The sequence below is a fragment of the Euprymna scolopes genome, chromosome 23 (genome assembly GCF_053919585.1).
Source record: "Euprymna scolopes isolate OS-2025 chromosome 23, ASM5391958v1, whole genome shotgun sequence".
In the NCBI taxonomy this organism is placed as follows: Eukaryota; Metazoa; Mollusca; class Cephalopoda; order Sepiida; family Sepiolidae; genus Euprymna; species Euprymna scolopes.
This window is the reverse complement of record NC_136504.1, coordinates 75643348-75663348: the sequence shown is the minus strand read 5'-3', so window position 1 is coordinate 75663348 and position 20001 is coordinate 75643348. Positions and strand designations below refer to the sequence as shown.

The window sequence follows — 20001 nt, the reverse complement described above, 5'->3', positions numbered from 1 at the left end:
ATTATACAGTTGAGGATAGACATAGATACTAGGGCATGACTTGACCAATTGGTTGGTCAGATTGATCCCCTCTTATCTCTTGTCTAGCTGAAATTAAGGGACAAAGTGGAATGTTACAAATCGTTCAACCACGGGCTGTGCAACCATTAAGATTCTGTCCTAAAGCATCATGAATTGTCACCCAGAGTCTACAGGAAACTGTTTTGGGGAGTGGAGGGTTATCCCTTTGCATGGGATTTCAGGTAGAGAATTTACCTCTCTGTTCAATGCACTCTTTCTACCCAGCCCATTCCTCTCTAGCTGGATAGATGCAAACAACTCTCTTTATCTAATGGATTCTGCAATGAAGGAGTCAGCATTTTCTTTCCAAATTAATACAGAATAGTTGACCTCTAAAGAAAGAAGAATTATTTTGATACAGAATAGTTTTTTTAATTTTAGATATTGCTAGACTACCTGTGACCCGTTGGGTCAGTATGTTATATTAGCTATGGAATTAATGTATGAGCATGACACTTGTGATGTAAAGAAAATAGTTTTTGTGATATAACAGAAACATTTCTATGAAAGTATACTAAAAATGAAAAAAATATAGATAGATTTCTATGAGTCATTCTGTTTATAATTGTTTATTTTTGAAAAAAAAAAAAATACTTACAGCCATTGAATTATGAGTGGTTTGCCATACTTATAGGTAAATATGCACTATACAAACTTTGAGATATTGTTTAATTTAAACACAAAAAAAAACAATTGGGATGCTGAAAACGTACACAGTAAAACAATACATTGTAAAATGCTCTTATGGTTGTCAAAGGTTAAAATAGATTTATTTGTAAGAAAATTGCGTTAAAATAACTTAAACGTAATACGGAAATGAACGATGTAAAGAAAATGCAGAATGTATTAACAATTATTTAGATAATTTAAACGCCAAAAAACAAAAAAAAACAATTGGGGCGCTAAAAACGTACACAGTAAAACAATACGTTGTCAACGGGTCAAAGTTGATTTATTTGTAAGAAAATTGTGACAGTATACTTGTAATACAGAATAGTTGTAAAACATCCTCACTCTTCCCAAAATGAATAATAATTTTGAAATAATAACGTTAATATTTCAGTGCGCAGGTCAAAATCTGCAAAAGAAACGATTTGGGTTTATTTGTTTACGTTGTTATGGGTTAATGTTTATGTGCGCATGCGCAACTAGATGTCATAAACCGCAAAGTGGGTTACATCACTCGTTACAAGGTCATTTGAGTTTTATAATTATATAGATTCATCAAGTGCAGAGCTCATAAAGAATATACCAACTTTGTGAGTGTTTGTTTTGTAATTTCTAACTTTTAGCTTGAAATACAGACACACATACATACAAACAACTCTCCTTTATATAATAGAAAATATATCTGTTAAGGTTTTTTGTGTGTGGCTGATTATGTACATCTAAGAGTTTTTTTACTTCTAAAATCTTGTAGCATTTCACCATATACTTAAGACAAATCGTAATGTTATTTTTTCCATTGATGATAATTTTCTTTCCATGTGGTGTTTTCGTGATAAGCCAAGATTAATTTGGAACCATCTTTATAAAATATCCAATAAGTGCGTATAAGTGGTATTTTTGATCTCGACAGATCGTTGACAGAAACAGCAGTTGAACATCACAGAGATAATGATCTTTTATTATTTCTTCTTTGTAGCTGGAATAATAGAAACTATTAAAAAGACGAATTAGCTCCATTAACACATCACTCAATAAATCTTAGGGTTTAAATAAGCAACGCTTCTCTAACTATTCAATGCCTTTTTTTATAGAATGGTTTCTCTTTGGACTCAAAATATCCCTCAGTTTCCAATATAATTTATTCATTGGAGCAAAATCTCTATACCTAGATAATTCTTTTGATGTTTGCAAGCAACCAACCTGTAGAATAGGGTGGGTGCAGAAACAATTGAAAGTGCAATTCATGTTTGTCATCATTGTAATCGATTTATGACATGATACATTGTGTGGGAGAAAAGGCACATTTTTCTTCATTCTGGGCCAAGCACATGAATAATGCTATATAATATTTGAAACACATGAATAATGCTATATAATATTTGAAACACATGAATAATGCTATATAATATTTGAAACACATGAATAATGCTATATAATATTTGAAACACATGAATAATGCTATATAATATTTGAAACACATGAATAATGCTATATAATATTTGAAAAACATGAATAATGCTATATAATATTTGAAACACATAAATAATGCTATATAATATTTGAAACACATGAATAATGCTATATAATATTTGAAACACATGAATAATGCTATATAATATTTGAAACACATGAATAATACTATATAATATTTGAAACACATGAATAATGCTATATAATATTTGAAACACATGAATAATGCTATATAATATTTGAAACACATGAATAATGCTATATAATATTTGAAACATGAATAATACTATATAATATTTGAAACACATGAATAATGCTATATAATATTTGAAACACATGAATAATGCTATATAATATTTGAAACACATGAATAATGCTATATAATATTTGAAACACATGAAAAATGCTATATAATATTTGAAACACATGAATAATGCTATATAATATTTGAAACACATGAATAATGCTATATAATATTTGAAACACATAAATAATGCTATATAATATTTGAAACACATGAATAATGCTATATAATATTTGAAACACATGAATAATGCTATATAATATTTGAAACATGAATAATACTATATAATATTTGAAACACATGAATAATGCTATATAATATTTGAAACACATGAATAATGCTATATAATATTTGAAACACATGAATAATGCTATATTATATTTGAAACACATGAATAATACTATATAATATTTGAAAAACATGAATAATGCTATATAATATTTGAAACGCACGAATAATACTATATAATATTTGAAACACATGAATATAGCTATATAATATTTGCAACACATGAATAATGCTATATAATATTTGAAAGGCATGAATAATGCTATATAATATTTGAAACAAATGAATAATTGTATATAATATTTGTAACACATGAGTAATGTATTATAATGTTTGAAACACATGAATAATGCTATATAATAGTTGAAAACCATGATTACTGCTATATAAAGTTTCAAGCACATGAATAATGCTATATTATATTTCAAGCACATGAATAATGCTATATAATATTTGAAACACATGAATAATGCTATATAATATTTTAAACACACAAATAATGCTATATGATATTTGAAACGCATGAATAATGCTATATAATATTTGAAACGCATGAATAATGCTATATAATATTTGAAACATGAATAATGCTATATAATATTTGAAACATGAATAATGCTATACAATATTTAAAACGCATGTATAATGCTATATAATATTTGAAACACATGAATAATGATATATAATATTTGAACCCCATCAATAATGCTATATAATATTTCAAGCACATGAATAATGCTATATAATATGTGAAACATGCATAGTGCTATATAATATTTGAAACGCATGAATAATGCTATGTAATATTTTGAACACATGAATAATGCTATATAATACTTAAAACACATGAATAATGCTATATAATATTTGAAACACATGAATAATACTATATAATATTTGAAACACATGAATAATGCTATATAATAGTTCAAACGCATGAATAATATTATATAATATTTGAAACACATGAATAATACTATATAATATTTGAAATGCATGAATAATGCTATATAATATTTGAAACGCATGAATAATGCTATATAATATTTGAAACACATGAATAATACTATATAATATTTCAAGCACATGAATAATGCTATATAATATTTCAAGCACATGAATAATGCTATATAATATTTCAAGCACATGAATAATGCTATATAATATCTGAAACGCAAGAATTATGCTATATAATATTTTAAACACATGAATAATGCTATATATATATGCGACGAATGCCATCAACTCCCCATATTTCCTCCTATAACATAGAACAAGCTAGGTAACATACAAATATCCGTGCATGAGGTCGCCAAGCTAATCAAGAACCTAGATTCCAGTAAAGCAACTGGCCCTGATGGCATCCCAATTATAGTGTTAAAAAAGCTTCAATCAGAACTTGCTCCCATACTTACGAAACTAATTAAGCGCTGCCTTAAGGAGAAGTGCTTTCCGACTCCCTGGAAGACCTCATCAGTTTGCCTTGTATTTAAGAATTCAGGTGATGTCATCTCCCTCTCAGTACAGACCAATAAGTATCCTGTGTGTTATGAGTAAGTTGTTGGAATCCATATTAAATAGAGAAATAGTCAACCACCTCAGCAGGAACAACCTTCTTAGTGACACACAATATGGTTTTCGCTCTGCAAGATCTACCGCAGATGTGCTGACGGTTATATCCCACAGGATTAGTGAATCTCTTGACAAAGGCTTCCTTTCTTGGGCAATTGCTCTTGACATATAAAAGGCCTTCGACAAGGTATGGCATAAGGGTCTACTTCACAAGATTTCCAGCTACGGTATAACTGGAAATGTTTTCTTAATCATTAAATCATTTCTCTCCGATAGGCTCATCAGAGTAGTGGTAGATGGACAAAAATCGGAGGCCTGCAATATAAATGCTGGAGTCCCTCAGGGGTCAATCCTGGGCCCAACTCTCTTCCTGATCTACATCAATGACCTCCCTAAACACATACTTAAATCATTCGTTGACATCTATGATGATGACGCGACCATCTACTGCAACACATCAAAGGCTGTAAATGACAAAGTTCTCTCTGATTCTCTCTCCTTCTGATCTCGAGCGAGTGGTTCAGTGGGGGAAGACGTGGCTGGTTACCTTTAATGCATCCAAAACCAAACTCCTATCCACATGAACACATGAATAATGCTATATAATATTTGAAACCCATGAATAACGCTCTGATCCCCATCTGGTATCAATTGTGATGGATGGCTCTCGGCTGGGTGAGGCCCCGTGTTTTGACAAGCTTCTGGGTTTAACCGTTACTCCTTATCTGAAATGGAACATGTACATCAAGTCTGTTGTCAAGGTCGCTGGAAAGATGGTGGGATCCTTCTACCAATCCAGAAGATATCTCACTACTTATGCAATTCTCTATCTATATAAAAGCCAAGTACATCTAAGGATGAAATACTGTTGCCATATCTGGGCAGGAGCTGCTAAAAACAGCCTATCCTGCCTTGATAGAGTACAAAATAGACTTTGTGGCTTAGTGGTGGATGCCTTTTCTCTACCCTGCAATTTCTCTCCCACAAAAGAGACGTTGTGAGCCGATCCTTGTTTTATCGTTATTTCCATGGCAGGTGCTTGTCTGAACTCCTATCTCTGGTCCCCCCTCGCCAATCTTTCACGAAAAACACCCGTCTAGCTGAATCCACTGTGAAAAATTTCCCCCACTCTATATCTGTGCCTAAATCAAAACGTGGATTCCATGAACAAAGCTTCTTTCTTAGAACTGCATGCCTATGGAACTCTGTTCCGTCTGCCTGCTTCCAACCAGACTACAACTTGGATGTGTTCAAGTTCAACGTTAACAAATTCCTAATGAACCGCCCCCTTAAGTAAACACTTCATCAAATCTCCACACAAACGTAATGTACTTGCAATAACCCTTATCCCTGAGTGGCTTCCGGGCCTTGATAAGTAGTGATCACTGTGTAAATAAAAAAAAAATTATATTTGAAACACATGAATAATGCTATATAATATTTGAAGCACATGAATAATGCTATATAATATTTGAAGCACATGAATAATGCTATATAATATTTGAAGCACATGAATAATGCTATATAATATTTGAAGCACATGAATAATGCTATATAATATTTGAAGCACATGAATAATGCTATATAATATTTGAAACACATGAATAATGCTATATAATATTTGAAACACATTAATAACGCTATATAATATTTGAAACACATTAATAATGCTATATAATATTTGAAACACATGAATAATGCTATATAATATTTCAAACACATAAATAATGCTATATAATATTTGAAACACATGAATAATGCTATATAATATTTGAAACATATGAATAATGCTATATAAGATGTCAATTACATGAATAATGCTATATAATATTTGACACACATGACAAGTGCTATATAATATTTTAAACACATTAATAATTCTATATTATATTTTAAACACATGAATAATGCTATATAATATTTGAAACATATGGATAATGCTATATAATATTAGCAACACATGAATAATTCTATATAATATTTCAAACACATGAATAATGCTATATAATATTTGAAACATGAATAATGCTATATAATATTTGAAATAAATGCATAATGCTATATAATATTTATCTTGAAGCACATGAATAATGCTATATAATATTTGAAACACATGAATAATGCTATATAATATTTGAAACACATGAATAATGCTATATAATATTTGAAACACATTGATTATGCTATATAATATTTGAAACGCATGATTAATGCTATATAATATTTCAAGCACATGTATAATGCTATATAATATTTGAAACACATTAATAACGCTATATAATATTTGAAACACATGAATAATGCTATACAATATTTCAAGCACATGAATAATGCTATATAATATTTGATACACATGAATAATGCTATATAATATTTTAAACGAATGAATAATGCTATATAATATTTGAAACACATTAATAACGCTATATAATATTTGAAACACATGAATAATGCTATACAATATTTCAAGCACATGAATAATGCTATATAATATTTGATACACATGAATAATGCTATATAATATTTAAACGAATGAATAATGCTATATAATATGTGAAACACATGAATAATACTATATAATATTTGAAACACATGAATAATGCTATATAATATTTGAAACACATGAATTCATGCTATATAATGTGTCAAGTACATGAATAATGCTATATAATATTGGAAACACATTAAAAGTGCTATATAATATTTGAAACACATGAATAATGCTATATAACATTTTAAACACATGAATAATTCTATATAATATTTGAAACACATGAATAATGCTATATAATCTTAGAAACATAAATAATGCTATATAATATTTGAAATACATGCATAATGCTATATAACATTTGACTTGAAGTACATGAATAATGCTATATAATATTTGAAACACATGAAAAATACTATATAATATTTGAAACGCATGAATAATGCTATATAATATTTAAAACGCATGAATAATGCTAGATTATATTTGAAACATGAATAATGCTATATAATATTTTAAACACATGAATAATGCTATATAATATTTGAGACGCATGAATAATGCTGTATAATATTTCAAGCACATGAATAATGCTATATAATTTTTCAAGCACATGAATAATGCTATATAATATTTGAAACACATGATTAATGCTATATAGTATTTTAAGATCATGAATAATTCTATATAATATTGCAAGAACATGAATAATTCTATATAATATTTCAAGAACATGAATAATGCTATATAATATTTTAAACACGTGAATAATGCTATATATTTGAAACGCATGGTTAATGCTATATAATATTTCAAGCACATGAATAATCCTATATAATATTTGAAACACATGATTAATGCTATATAATATTTGAAACACATGAATAATTCTATATCATATTTCAAGAACATGAATGATGCTATATAATATTTGAAACACATGAATAATGCTATATAATATTTCAAGCACATGAATAATGCTATATATAATATTTGAAACACATGAATAATGCTATATAATATTTCAAGCACATGAATAATGCTATATAATATTTGAAACACATAAATAATGCTATATAATATTTGAAACACATGAATAATGCTATATAATATGTGATACACATGAATAATCCTATATTATATTTTAAACGCATGAATAATGCTATATAATAGTTCAAGCGCATGAATAATGCTATATAATATGTGAAAAATGAATAATGCTATATAATATGTGAAAAATGAATAATGCTATATAATATTTGAAGCACATGAATAATGCTATATAATATTTTAAACACACGAATCATGCTATATAATGTTTCAAGTACATGAATAATGCTATATAATATTTGAAACGCATGAATAATGCTATATAATATTTTAAACACATGAATAATGCTGTATAATATTTGAAACACATGAATAATTCCATATAATATATGAAACACATGAATAATGCCATATAATATATGAAACACATGAATAATGCAATATAATATATGAAACACATGAATAATGCCATATAATATTTGAAACACATGAATAATGCTATATAATATTTGAAACACATGAATAATGCTATATAATATTTGAAACACATGAATAATGCTATATAATATTTCAAGCACATGAATAAGGCTTTATGGTTTCCGTTCTGCTTGATCTACAGCAGATGTGCTTACAGTTATATCGCATAGGATTAGCAAATCTCTCGACGGTGGCAATCTTTCTAGGGCAATTGCTCTTGACATATCTAAAGCCTTTGATAGGGTATGGCATAAAGGTTTACTTCATAAGATCGCTAGTTATGGTATAGCTGGAAATGTCTTCTCAATTATTAAATCATTTCTTTCTGATAGGTTCATAAGAGTAGTAGTTGAGGGGCAAAAATCAGAAGCTCACAGTATTAATGCCGGTGTCCCTCAGGGGTTCATCCTGGGCCCAACTCTTTTCCTGATCTACATTAATGATCTTCCAAATCACATCCTTACATCATTTGTAGACATTTATGCTGACGACACTACCATTTATGGTAGCACATCTAAGACAGTAAACGACCAAGTTCTCTCCAATTCTCTCTCCTCTGATCTTGAGCACGTAGTACAATGGGGAAAGGAGTGGCTGGTTACTTTTAATGCATCTAAAACCAAGCTTCTGTCTTTACATCATCAACATTCTAATCCACATTTGGCATCAATTGAAATGAATGGCTCTCGTCTTCAGGAGGCCTCCAGTTTTGACAAGCTTCTGGGCTTGACTATTACTCCTGATCTTAAATGAAACACGTACATCAAATCTGTTGCCAAGGCCGCTGGAAAAATGGTGGGATCTTTACATCGATCCGGTAAATATCTCACTGCTGATGCTATTCTCTATCTATATAAGAGCCAGGTACGTCCAAAGATGGAATACTGTTGCCACATCTGGGCGGGAGCTGCTAGAAGGGACTTGTCCTGCCTTGATAGAGTTCAAAATAGACTTCGTAGCCTCGTGGGAGATGTCCTTTTCTCTTCGCTGCAACCTCTATCTCACAGAAGAGATGTTGCGAGTTTGTCTCTGATGTATCATTATTTTCATGGACAGTGTTCGACTGAGCTTCAATCTATGTTCCCCACTCTCCAAACTTTCACAAGAAACACTCGTCTAGCTGTAAACACTATCAATAATTTCCCCCACTCTTTATCTGTGCCTAAACCTAAACGTAGATTCCATGAACAAAGCTTCTTTCTTAGAACTGAACGCCTGTGGAATTGTCTTCGTTTTCCTGCTTTCCGGCTGACTACAATATGGTTGTGTTCAAGTCTAAAGTAAATAAGTTCTTGATGAGCCGTTCCATATAAGTTATCAAATTTACCAAATTTTCATTACTAATGATTACTATATTGTCCAATTTCTACTTTACACTCTTTAACCCTTATCCTTGAGTGGCCTCTTGGCCTTGATAATGTGATGACGCCTATGTAAAAAAAAAAAAATAATAATATTTCATGCACATGAATAATGCTATATAATATTTGAAACGCATGAATAATGCTATATAATATTTGAAACATATGAATAATGCTATATACTATTTGAAACGCATGAATAATGCTATATAATATTTGAAACACGTGAATAATGCTATATAATATTTGAAACACATGAATAATGCTATATAATATTTGAAACGCATGAATAATGCTATATAACATTTTAGACGCATGAATAATGCTATATAATATTTCAAGTACATGAATAATGCTATATAATATTTGAAACACATGAATAATGCTATATAATATTTCAAGCGTATGATTAATGCTATATAATATTTGAAACACATGCATAATGCTATATAATATTTTAAACACATGAATAATGCTATATAATATTTGAAATGCATGAATAATGCTATATAATATTTGAAACACATGAATAATGCTAGATATTTGAAACACATGAATAATGCTATATAATATTTGAAACGCATGAATAATGCTATATAATATTTGCGACGCATGAATAATGCTATACAATATTTCAAGCACATGAATAATGCTATATAATTTTTCAAGCACATGAATAATGCTATATAATATTTGAAATACATGATTAATGCTATATAATATTTTAAGCACATGAATAATTCTATATAATATTTCAAGAACATGAATAATGCTACATAATATTTTAAACACATGAATAATGCTATATATTTGAAACGCATGGTTAATGCTATATAATATTTCAAGCACATGAATAATCCTATATATTATTTGAAACACATGATTAATGCTATATAATATTTGAAACACATGAATAATTCTATATAATATTTCAAGAACATGAATAATGCTATATAATGTTTGAAACACATGAATAATGCTATATAATATTTCAAGCATAGGAATAATGCTATATGATATTTGAAACACATGAATAATGCTATATAATATTTCAAGCACATGAATAATGCTATATAATATTTGAAACACATGAATAATGCTATATAATATTTGATACACATGAATAATCCTATATTATATTTTAAACGCATGAATAATGCTATATAATAGTTCAAGCGCATGAATAATGCTATATAATATGTGAAAAATGAATAATGCTATATAATATGTGAAAAATGAATAATGCTATATAATATGTGAAAAATGAATAATGCTATATAATATTTGAAGCACATGAATAATGCTATATAATATTTTAAACACACGAATAATTCTATATAATGTTTCAAGTACATGAATAATGCTATATAATATTTGAAAAACATGAAAAGTGCTATATAATATTTCAAACACATTAGTAATGCTATATAATATTTTAAACACATGAACAATGCAATATAATATTTAAGACACATGGATAATGCTATATAATATTTCAAGCACATGAATAATGCTATGATATTTAAAGCACATGAATAATACTATATAATATTCGAAACGCATGAATAATGCTATATAATATTTTAAACACAAATTAATAATGCTGTATAATATGTGAAACACATGAGTAATTCCATATAATATATGAAAAACATGAATAATGTCATATAATATATGAAACACATGAATAATGCCATATAATATTTGAAACACATGAATAATGCTATATAATATTTGAAACACATGAATAATGCTATATAATATTTGAAACACATGAATAATGCTATATAATATTTGAAACGCATGAATAATGCTATATTATATTTGAAACATATGAATAATGCTATATAATATTTAAAACGCATGAATAATGCTATATAATATTTGAAACACATAAATAATGCTATATAATATTTGAAACACATGAATAATGCTATATAATATTTGAAACGCATGAATAATGCTATATAACATTTTAGATGCATGAATAATGCTATATAATATTTCAAGTACATGAATAATGCTATATAATATTTCAAGTACATGAATAATGCTATATAATATTTCAAGTACATGAATAATGCTATATAATATTTCAAGTACATGAATAATGCTATATAATATTTCAAGTACATGAATAATGCTATATAATATTTCAAGTACATGAATAATGCTATATAATATTTCAAGTACATGAATAATGCTATATAATATTTTAAACACATGAATAATGCTATATAATATTTCAAGCGTATGAATAATGCTATATAATAGATGAAACACATGCATAATGCTATATAATATTTTAAACACATGATTAATGCTATATAATATTTGAAATGCATGAATAATTCTATATAATATTTGAAACACATGAATAATGCTATATAATAATTAAAACATGAATAATGTTATATTATATTTTAAGTACATGAATAATTTTATATAATATTTCAAGCACATGAAAAATGCTATGTAATATTTGAAACACATGAATAATGCTATATAATATTTGAAATGCGTGAATAATGCTATATAATATTTGAAATGCATGAATAATGCTATATAATATTTGAAACACATGAATAATGCTATATAATATTTGAAACACATGAATAATGCTATATAATATTTGAAACACATGAATAATGCTATATAATATTTGAAACACATGAATAATGCTATATAATATTTGAAACATGAATAATGCTATATAATATTTGAAACATGAATAATGCTATACAATATATTTGAAACACATGAATAATGCTATATAATATTTTAAGCACATGCATATTGCTATATAATATTTCAAACATATCTATGTCTCAAACTCTGAACTTATTGAGCAATATGTGGCTCTTAGATTTGGATTTATTTTTTTGGATCGATTTGCATCAAGTAGATCAAGATGAACTGCATAGGGTTAAGAGGATTTATAATCAACATTTAAATGACTTCAATGTTAAACATTTTAGAGGCAAAACTCAGTTTTTCTCATACATACTTCCTCCCTTTATGCCATGTCCTGTCAACATAGTCCTAATTTTAAGCTTTGAGTTTCTACATGGAACTTCTCATTTTCTGCTTTAATTAGAAATATTATAAAAGATTAATTGCACAAAATTATATTTCATATTAAAATCATTTGTTTTAATGTGAACAAATATATTTTCAAATGAAATAAAAAAAAAAAAGAAAAAGCAAGTATATTTTTACTAAGAAGGATTGGAAAACTGTTGCTACTATAACAGTTCATTGCCACTTAACTGAATTAATAATCTTAATTTATATTTCAACAGTTAAAGAATCTCTTACTTTCTGGGCAAATTTAAAATAGAAGAACAACCTTCCAGATTTGCAAACTGTTTAAAACAAAAAAAAAAAACAAAAAAACTGATGCATTTAAAACTGTTGGATACAATTCAAGTCATGGCCTTAAACAGATTTTCATTTTATCACATAAAGACAGCAAAACACATAATTTTATTAAAATTTTATGGGGAATCAAATGAAACAATTTTCAATACGAACTGTAACGAAAAGTTGTGGAAAAATCAGTTAAATATACTCAACCATTCTTTCATATTATAAATTCTTTCAAGACAACAGTTTTTAGGAGCATAGAAACTTCAATTTATCAATGTGAAATTAGCAAATGTGTTAATAAAAATTTCTCCTTAAATCAGCAAGTATCAATTTTTATTTTCAGTGTATGCCCCCCGTTTCATTATATCCTTGTCAAGTCCTATTCTTTGACTCAACTAAAATTCTCCTTTCCATACTATCTTGCAATTTTTGTAGATTTGGTAGTAATTCTTGAATGGGTCCTGAATTTACAACTCAATCCTTCAATCTTGGAGAAGCTTTTCCAACTCATAGCTATAAAGTTTCTTGTTCTGCTTCAACAATATGATGACCTTTTAAACCATTTTTCAACTGACATATACTCATCATAAGGTTTAAGGTTCCTTTTACATACCTGGCATGTGTTGGATGGCTTTTAGAAATTGACTTCCAAACTAACCTATTTCTGGCCAGGTCTTTATTTTTTTTTTTCAAATCCCTTTCCATTATTTTCTCATGTTTTCCTTTGATTAATTTTATAAACTGACTCAGCTGATACTATTGTTTTGTGTCAACTAACCCAAGAATTCTCATCGTTTTTTTAAACATGAACATATCAATGAAGTCTCCACTTCTGCAAGCATCACTCTATATTGTTCAAATTTAATCTTTCTCTGAGGTCATCGGGTTTAAGTCTGTCTTTAAGACTCCCATTGCACATTCATTATTCTTATATCAATTCTGTGTGCAATGCATGTCCTCAACCCTCATTGACTTCCATACATCATCATACTGTGCATATGTGTCTGATAGACTTTTCTTGTATGGCAGTAATAATACTCTGATTAATAATATCAAAAATCTACTCCATTCACTTCTAATTCTTGAAATTAGACTGGGGCTAGCTTCTGTCTGTAACAAGGTAACAAAACTTGTGAACAACCTGACAAACAACACTATCCAAATAGACTTTCTCCATCGTTTTTTTAAACATGAACATATCAATGAAGTCTCAACTTCTTAATGCCATTTTTTATAGTGTAATAATGCAAAAAACCAAAAAAAGAAAAATTGAAACGATTAATGCCATTTTTTATAGTGTAATAATGCAAAAAAACAAACAAGAAAAATTTAAACGATTAATGCCATCTTTTATAGTGTAATAATGCAAAAAACCAAAAAAAGAAAAATTGAAACGATTAATGCCATTTTTTATAGTGTAATAATGCAAAAAAACCAAAAAAGAAAAATTTAAACGATTAATGCCATCTTTTATAGTGTAATAATGCAAAAAACCAAAAAAAGAAAAATTGAAACGATTAATGCCATTTTTTATAGTGTAATAATGCAAAAAACCCAAAAAAGAGAAATTTAAACGATTAATGCCATTTTTTATAGTGTAATAATGCAAAAAACCAAAAAAAGACAAATTGAAACGATTAATGCCATCTTTTATAGCGTAATAATGCAAAAAACCAACAAAAGAAAAATTGAAATGTTTAATGCCATTTTTAATAGTGTAATAATGCAAAAAACCCAAAAAAGAAAAATTGAAACAATTAATGCCATCGTTTATATTGTAATAATGCAAAAAAACAACAAAAGAATAATTTAAACGATTAATGCCATTTTTTGTAGTGTAATAATTCAAAAAACCAACAAAAGAAATATTGGAACGATTAATGCCATTTTTTATAGTGTAATAATGCAAAAAACTAACAAAAGAAAAATTGAAACGATTTATGCCATCTTTTATAGTGTAATAATGCAAAAAACCAACAAAAGAAACATTGAAACAATTAATGCCATCTTTTATATTATAATAATGCAAAAAACCAACAAAAGAACAATTGAAACAATTAATGCCATTTTTTATAGTGTAATACTACAATAAACCAACAAAAGAACAACTGGAACGATTAATGCCATTTTTATAGTGTAATAATGCAAAAAACCAAAAAAAGAAAAATTGAAACGATTAATGCCATTTTTTATAGTGTAATAATGCAAAACACCAAAGAAAGAAAAATTGAAATGATTAATGCCATTTTTTATAGAGTAATAATGCAAAAAACCAACAAAAGAAAAATTGAAACGATTAATGCCATCGTTTATATTGTAATAATGCAAAAAACCAACAAAAGAAAAATTGAAACGATTAATGCCATTTTTTATAGTGTAATAATGCAAAAATCCAACAAAAGAAAAACTGGAATGATTAATGCCATTTTTTATAGTGTAATAATGCAAAAAACCAAAAAAAGAAAAATTGAAACGATTAATGCAATCTTTTATAGTGTAATAATGCAAAAAACTAAAAAAGAAAAATTGACACGATTAATGCCATTTTTTATAGCGTAATAAAGCAAAAAAACAAAAAAAGAAAAATTGAAACAATTAATGCCATATTTTATAGCGTAATAATGCAAAAAACCGACAAAAGAAAACTTGAAATGTTTAATGCCATTTTTTATAGTGTAATAATGCAAAAATCAACAAAAGAAAAATTGAAACGATTGTTTTTTATAGTGTAATAATGCAAAAACCCAACAAAAGAAAAATTGAAACGATTAATGCCATTGTTTATAGTGTAATAATGCAACCAACAAACAAAAAATTGAAACAATTAATGCCATTTTTTATAGTGTAATAATGAAAAAAACCAACGAAAGAAAAATTGAAATGATTGATGCTATTTTTTATAGTGGAATAATGCAAAAAACCAACCAAAGAAAAATTGATACGATTAATGCTATTTTTTACAGTGTAATAGTGCAAAAAACAAAAAAAGAAAAAATTGAAACAATTAATGCCGTTTTTATAGTGTAATAATGCAAAAAACCAACAAAAGAAAAATTGAAACGATTAATGCCATCGTTTATATTGTAATAATGAAAAAAAAAAAAAAGAAAAATTGAAACGATTAATGCCATTTTTTGTAGTGTAATAATGCAAAAATCCAACAAAAGAAAAACTGGAATGATTAATGCCATTTTTTATAGTGTAATAATGCAAAAAAAACAAACAAGAAAAATTTAAACGATTAATGACATTTTTTATAGTGTAATAATGCAAAAAACCAAAAACAGAAAAATTGAAACGATTAATGCCATTTTTTATAGTGTAATAATTCAAAAAAGCAACAAAAAAGAGAAATTTAAACGATTAATGCCATTTTTTATAGTGTAATAATGCAAAAAACCAACAAAAGAAAAATTGAACCAATTAATGCCATCTTTTATAGTGTAATAATGCAATAAACCAAAGAAAGAAAAATTGAAACGATTAATGCCATTTTTTATAGTGTAATAATGCAAAAAACCAACAAAAGAAAAATTTAAACAATTAATGCCATCGTTTATATTGTAATAATGCAAAAAACTAAAAAAGAAAAATTGAAACGATTAATGCCATTTTTTATAGTGTAATAATGCAAAAAACCAACAAAAGAAATATTGAACCAATTAATGCCATCTTTTATAGTGTAATAATGCAAAAAACCAAAAAAAGAAAAATTGAAACGATTAATGCAATCTTTTATAGTGTAATAATGCAAAAAACCAAAAAAAGAAAAATTGAAACGATTAATGCCATTTTTTATAGTGTAATAATGCAAAAAACTTAAAAAGAAAAATTGAAACGATTAATGCCATTTTTTATAGTGTAATAATGCAAAAAACTAAAAAAGAAAAATTGAAACGATTAATGCAATTTTTTATAGCGTAATAAAGCAAAAAAAGAAAAATTGAAACAATTAATGCCATCTTTTATAGCATAATAATGCAAAAAACCAACAAAAGAAAAATTGAAATGTTTAATGCCATTTTTTATAGTGTAATAATGCAAAAATCAACAAAAGAAAAATTGAAACGATTATTTTTTATAGTGTAATAATGCAAAAAACCAACAAAAGAAAAATTGAAACGATTAATGCCATTGTTTATAGTGTAATAATGCAACCAACAAACAAAGAATTGAAACAATTAATGCCATTTTTTATAGTGTAATAATGAAAAAAACCAACGAAAGAAAAATTGAAATGATTAATGCTATTTTTTATAGTGGAATAATGCAAAAAACCAACCAAAGAAAAATTGATACGATTTATGCTATTTTTTACAGTGTAATAGTGCAAAAAAACAAAAAAGAAAAAATTGAAACAATTAATGCCATCTTTTATAGTGTAATACTGCAATAAACCAACAAAAGAACAATTGGAACGATTAATGCCATTTTTATAGTGTAATAATGCAAAAAACCAAAAAAAGAAAAATTGAAACGATTAATGCCATTTTTTATAGTGTAATAATGCAAAAAACCAACAAAAGAAAAATTGAAACAATTAATGCCATTTTTATAGCGTAATAATGCAAAAAACCAACAAAAGAAATATTGGAACGATTAATGCCATTTTTTATAGTGTAATAATGCAAAAAACCAAAAAAAGAAAAATTGAAACGATTAATGCCATCGTTTATATTGTAATAATGAAAAAAAAAACAAAAGAAAAATTGAAACGATTAATGCCATTTTTTGTAGTGTAATAATGCAAAAATCCAACAAAAGAAAAACTGGAATGATTAATGCCATTTTTTATAGTGTAATAATGCAAAAAAAACAAAAAAGAAAAATTTAAACGATTAATGACATTTTTTATAGTGTAATAATGCAAAACACCAACAAAAGAAAAATTGAAACGATTAATGCCATTTTTTATAGTGTAATAATTAAAAAAACCAACAAAAAAGAGAAATTTAAACGAAAGAATAATTTAAACGATTAATGCCATTTTTTGTAGTGTAATAATTCAAAAAACCAACAAAAGAAATATTGGAACGATTAATGCCATTTTTTATAGTGTAATAATGCAAAAAACCAACAAAAGAAAAATTGAAACGATTAATGCCATTTTTTATAGTGTAATAATGCAAAAAACCAACAAAAGAAAAATTGAAACAATTAATGCCATCTTTTATAGTGTAATAATGCAAAAAACCAACGAACGAAAAATTGAAACGATTAATGCCATTTTTTATAGTGTAATAATGCAAAAAACCAACAAAAGAAAAATTGAAACAATTAATGCCATTTTTTATAGAGTAATAATGCAAAAAACCAACAAAACAAAAATTGAAACAAGTAATGCCATCTTTTATAGTGTAATACTGCAATAAACCAACAAAAGAACAACTGGAACGATTAATGCCATTTTTATAGTGTAATAATGCAAAAAACCAAAAAAAGAAAAATTGAAACGATTAATGCCATTTTTTATAGTGTAATAATGCAAAAAACCAAAGAAAGAAAAATTGAAACAATTAATGCCATTTTTATAGCGTAATAACGCAAAAAACCAACAAAAGAAATATTGGAACGATTAATGCCATTTTTTATAGTGTAATAATGCAAAAAACCAAAGAAAGAACAATTGAAACGATTAATGCCATTGTTTGTAGTGTAATAATGCAAAAAACCAACAAAAGAAAAATTGAAACGATTAATGCCATTTTTTATATTGTAATAATGCAAAAAACCAAAGAAAGAACAATAGAAACGATTTATGCCATCTTTTATAATGTAATAATGCAAAAAAAACAACAAAAGAAAAATTGAAACGATTAATGCCATCTTTTACAGTGTAAAAATGCAAAAAAAACAAAGAAAGCAAAAATGAAACAATTAATGGCGTTTTTTATAGTGTAATAATGCAAAAAACCAACAAAAGAAAAATTGAAATGTTTAATGCCATTTTTTATAGTGTAATAATGCAAAAAACCAACAAAAGAAAAATTGAAACGATTAATGCCATTGTTTATAGTTTAATAATGCAAAAAACCAACAAAAGAAAAATTGAAACGATTAATGCCATTTTTTATGGTGTAATAATGCAAAAAACCAACAAAAGAAAAATTGAAACAATTAATGCCATCTTTTATAGTGTAATAATGCAATAAACCAAAGAAAGAAAAATTGAAACGATTAATGCCATTTTTTATAGTGTAATAATGCAAAAAACCAACAAAAGAAAAATTGAAACGATTAATGCCATTTTTTATAGTGTAATAATGCAAAAAACCAATAAAAGAAAAATTGAAACAATTAATGCCATCTTTTATAGTGTAATAATGCAAAAAAACAACGAAAGAAAAATTGAAACGATTAATGCCATTTTTTATAGTGTACTAATGCAAAAAACCAACAAAAGACCACTTGCAACGATTAATCCCATTTTTTATAGTGTAAGAATGCAAAAATCAACAAAAGAAAAATTGAAACGATTAATGCCATTCTTTATAGAATAATAATGCAAAAAACCAACAAAAGAAAAATTGTAACGATTAATGCCATTTTTTATAGTGTAATAATGCAAAAACCCAACAAAAGAAAAATTGAAACGATTAATGCCATTCTTTATAGAGTAATAATGCAAAAAAACAACGAAAGAAAAATTGAAACGATTAATGCCATTTTTTAAAGTGTAATAATGCAAAAAACCAACAAAAGAAAAATTGAAACGATTAATGCTATTTTTTATCGTGTAATAATGCAAAAACCAACAAAAGAAAAATTGAAACGATTAATGCCATTCTTTATAGAGTAATAATGCAAAAAAACAACGAAAGAAAAATTGAAACGATTAATGCCATTCTTTATAGAGTAATAATGCAAAAAAACAACGAAAGAAAAATTGA

The 20001-nt window shown here is 26.7% G+C and overlaps 1 protein-coding gene across 6 annotated transcripts in view; it reads left to right on the top strand.

The window, feature by feature from the left end:
* Nucleotides 1-20001, top strand: part of LOC145246012 (catenin alpha-like) — a 719405-nt gene that overhangs the window by 402338 nt on the left and 297066 nt on the right. The window lies entirely within an intron of this gene.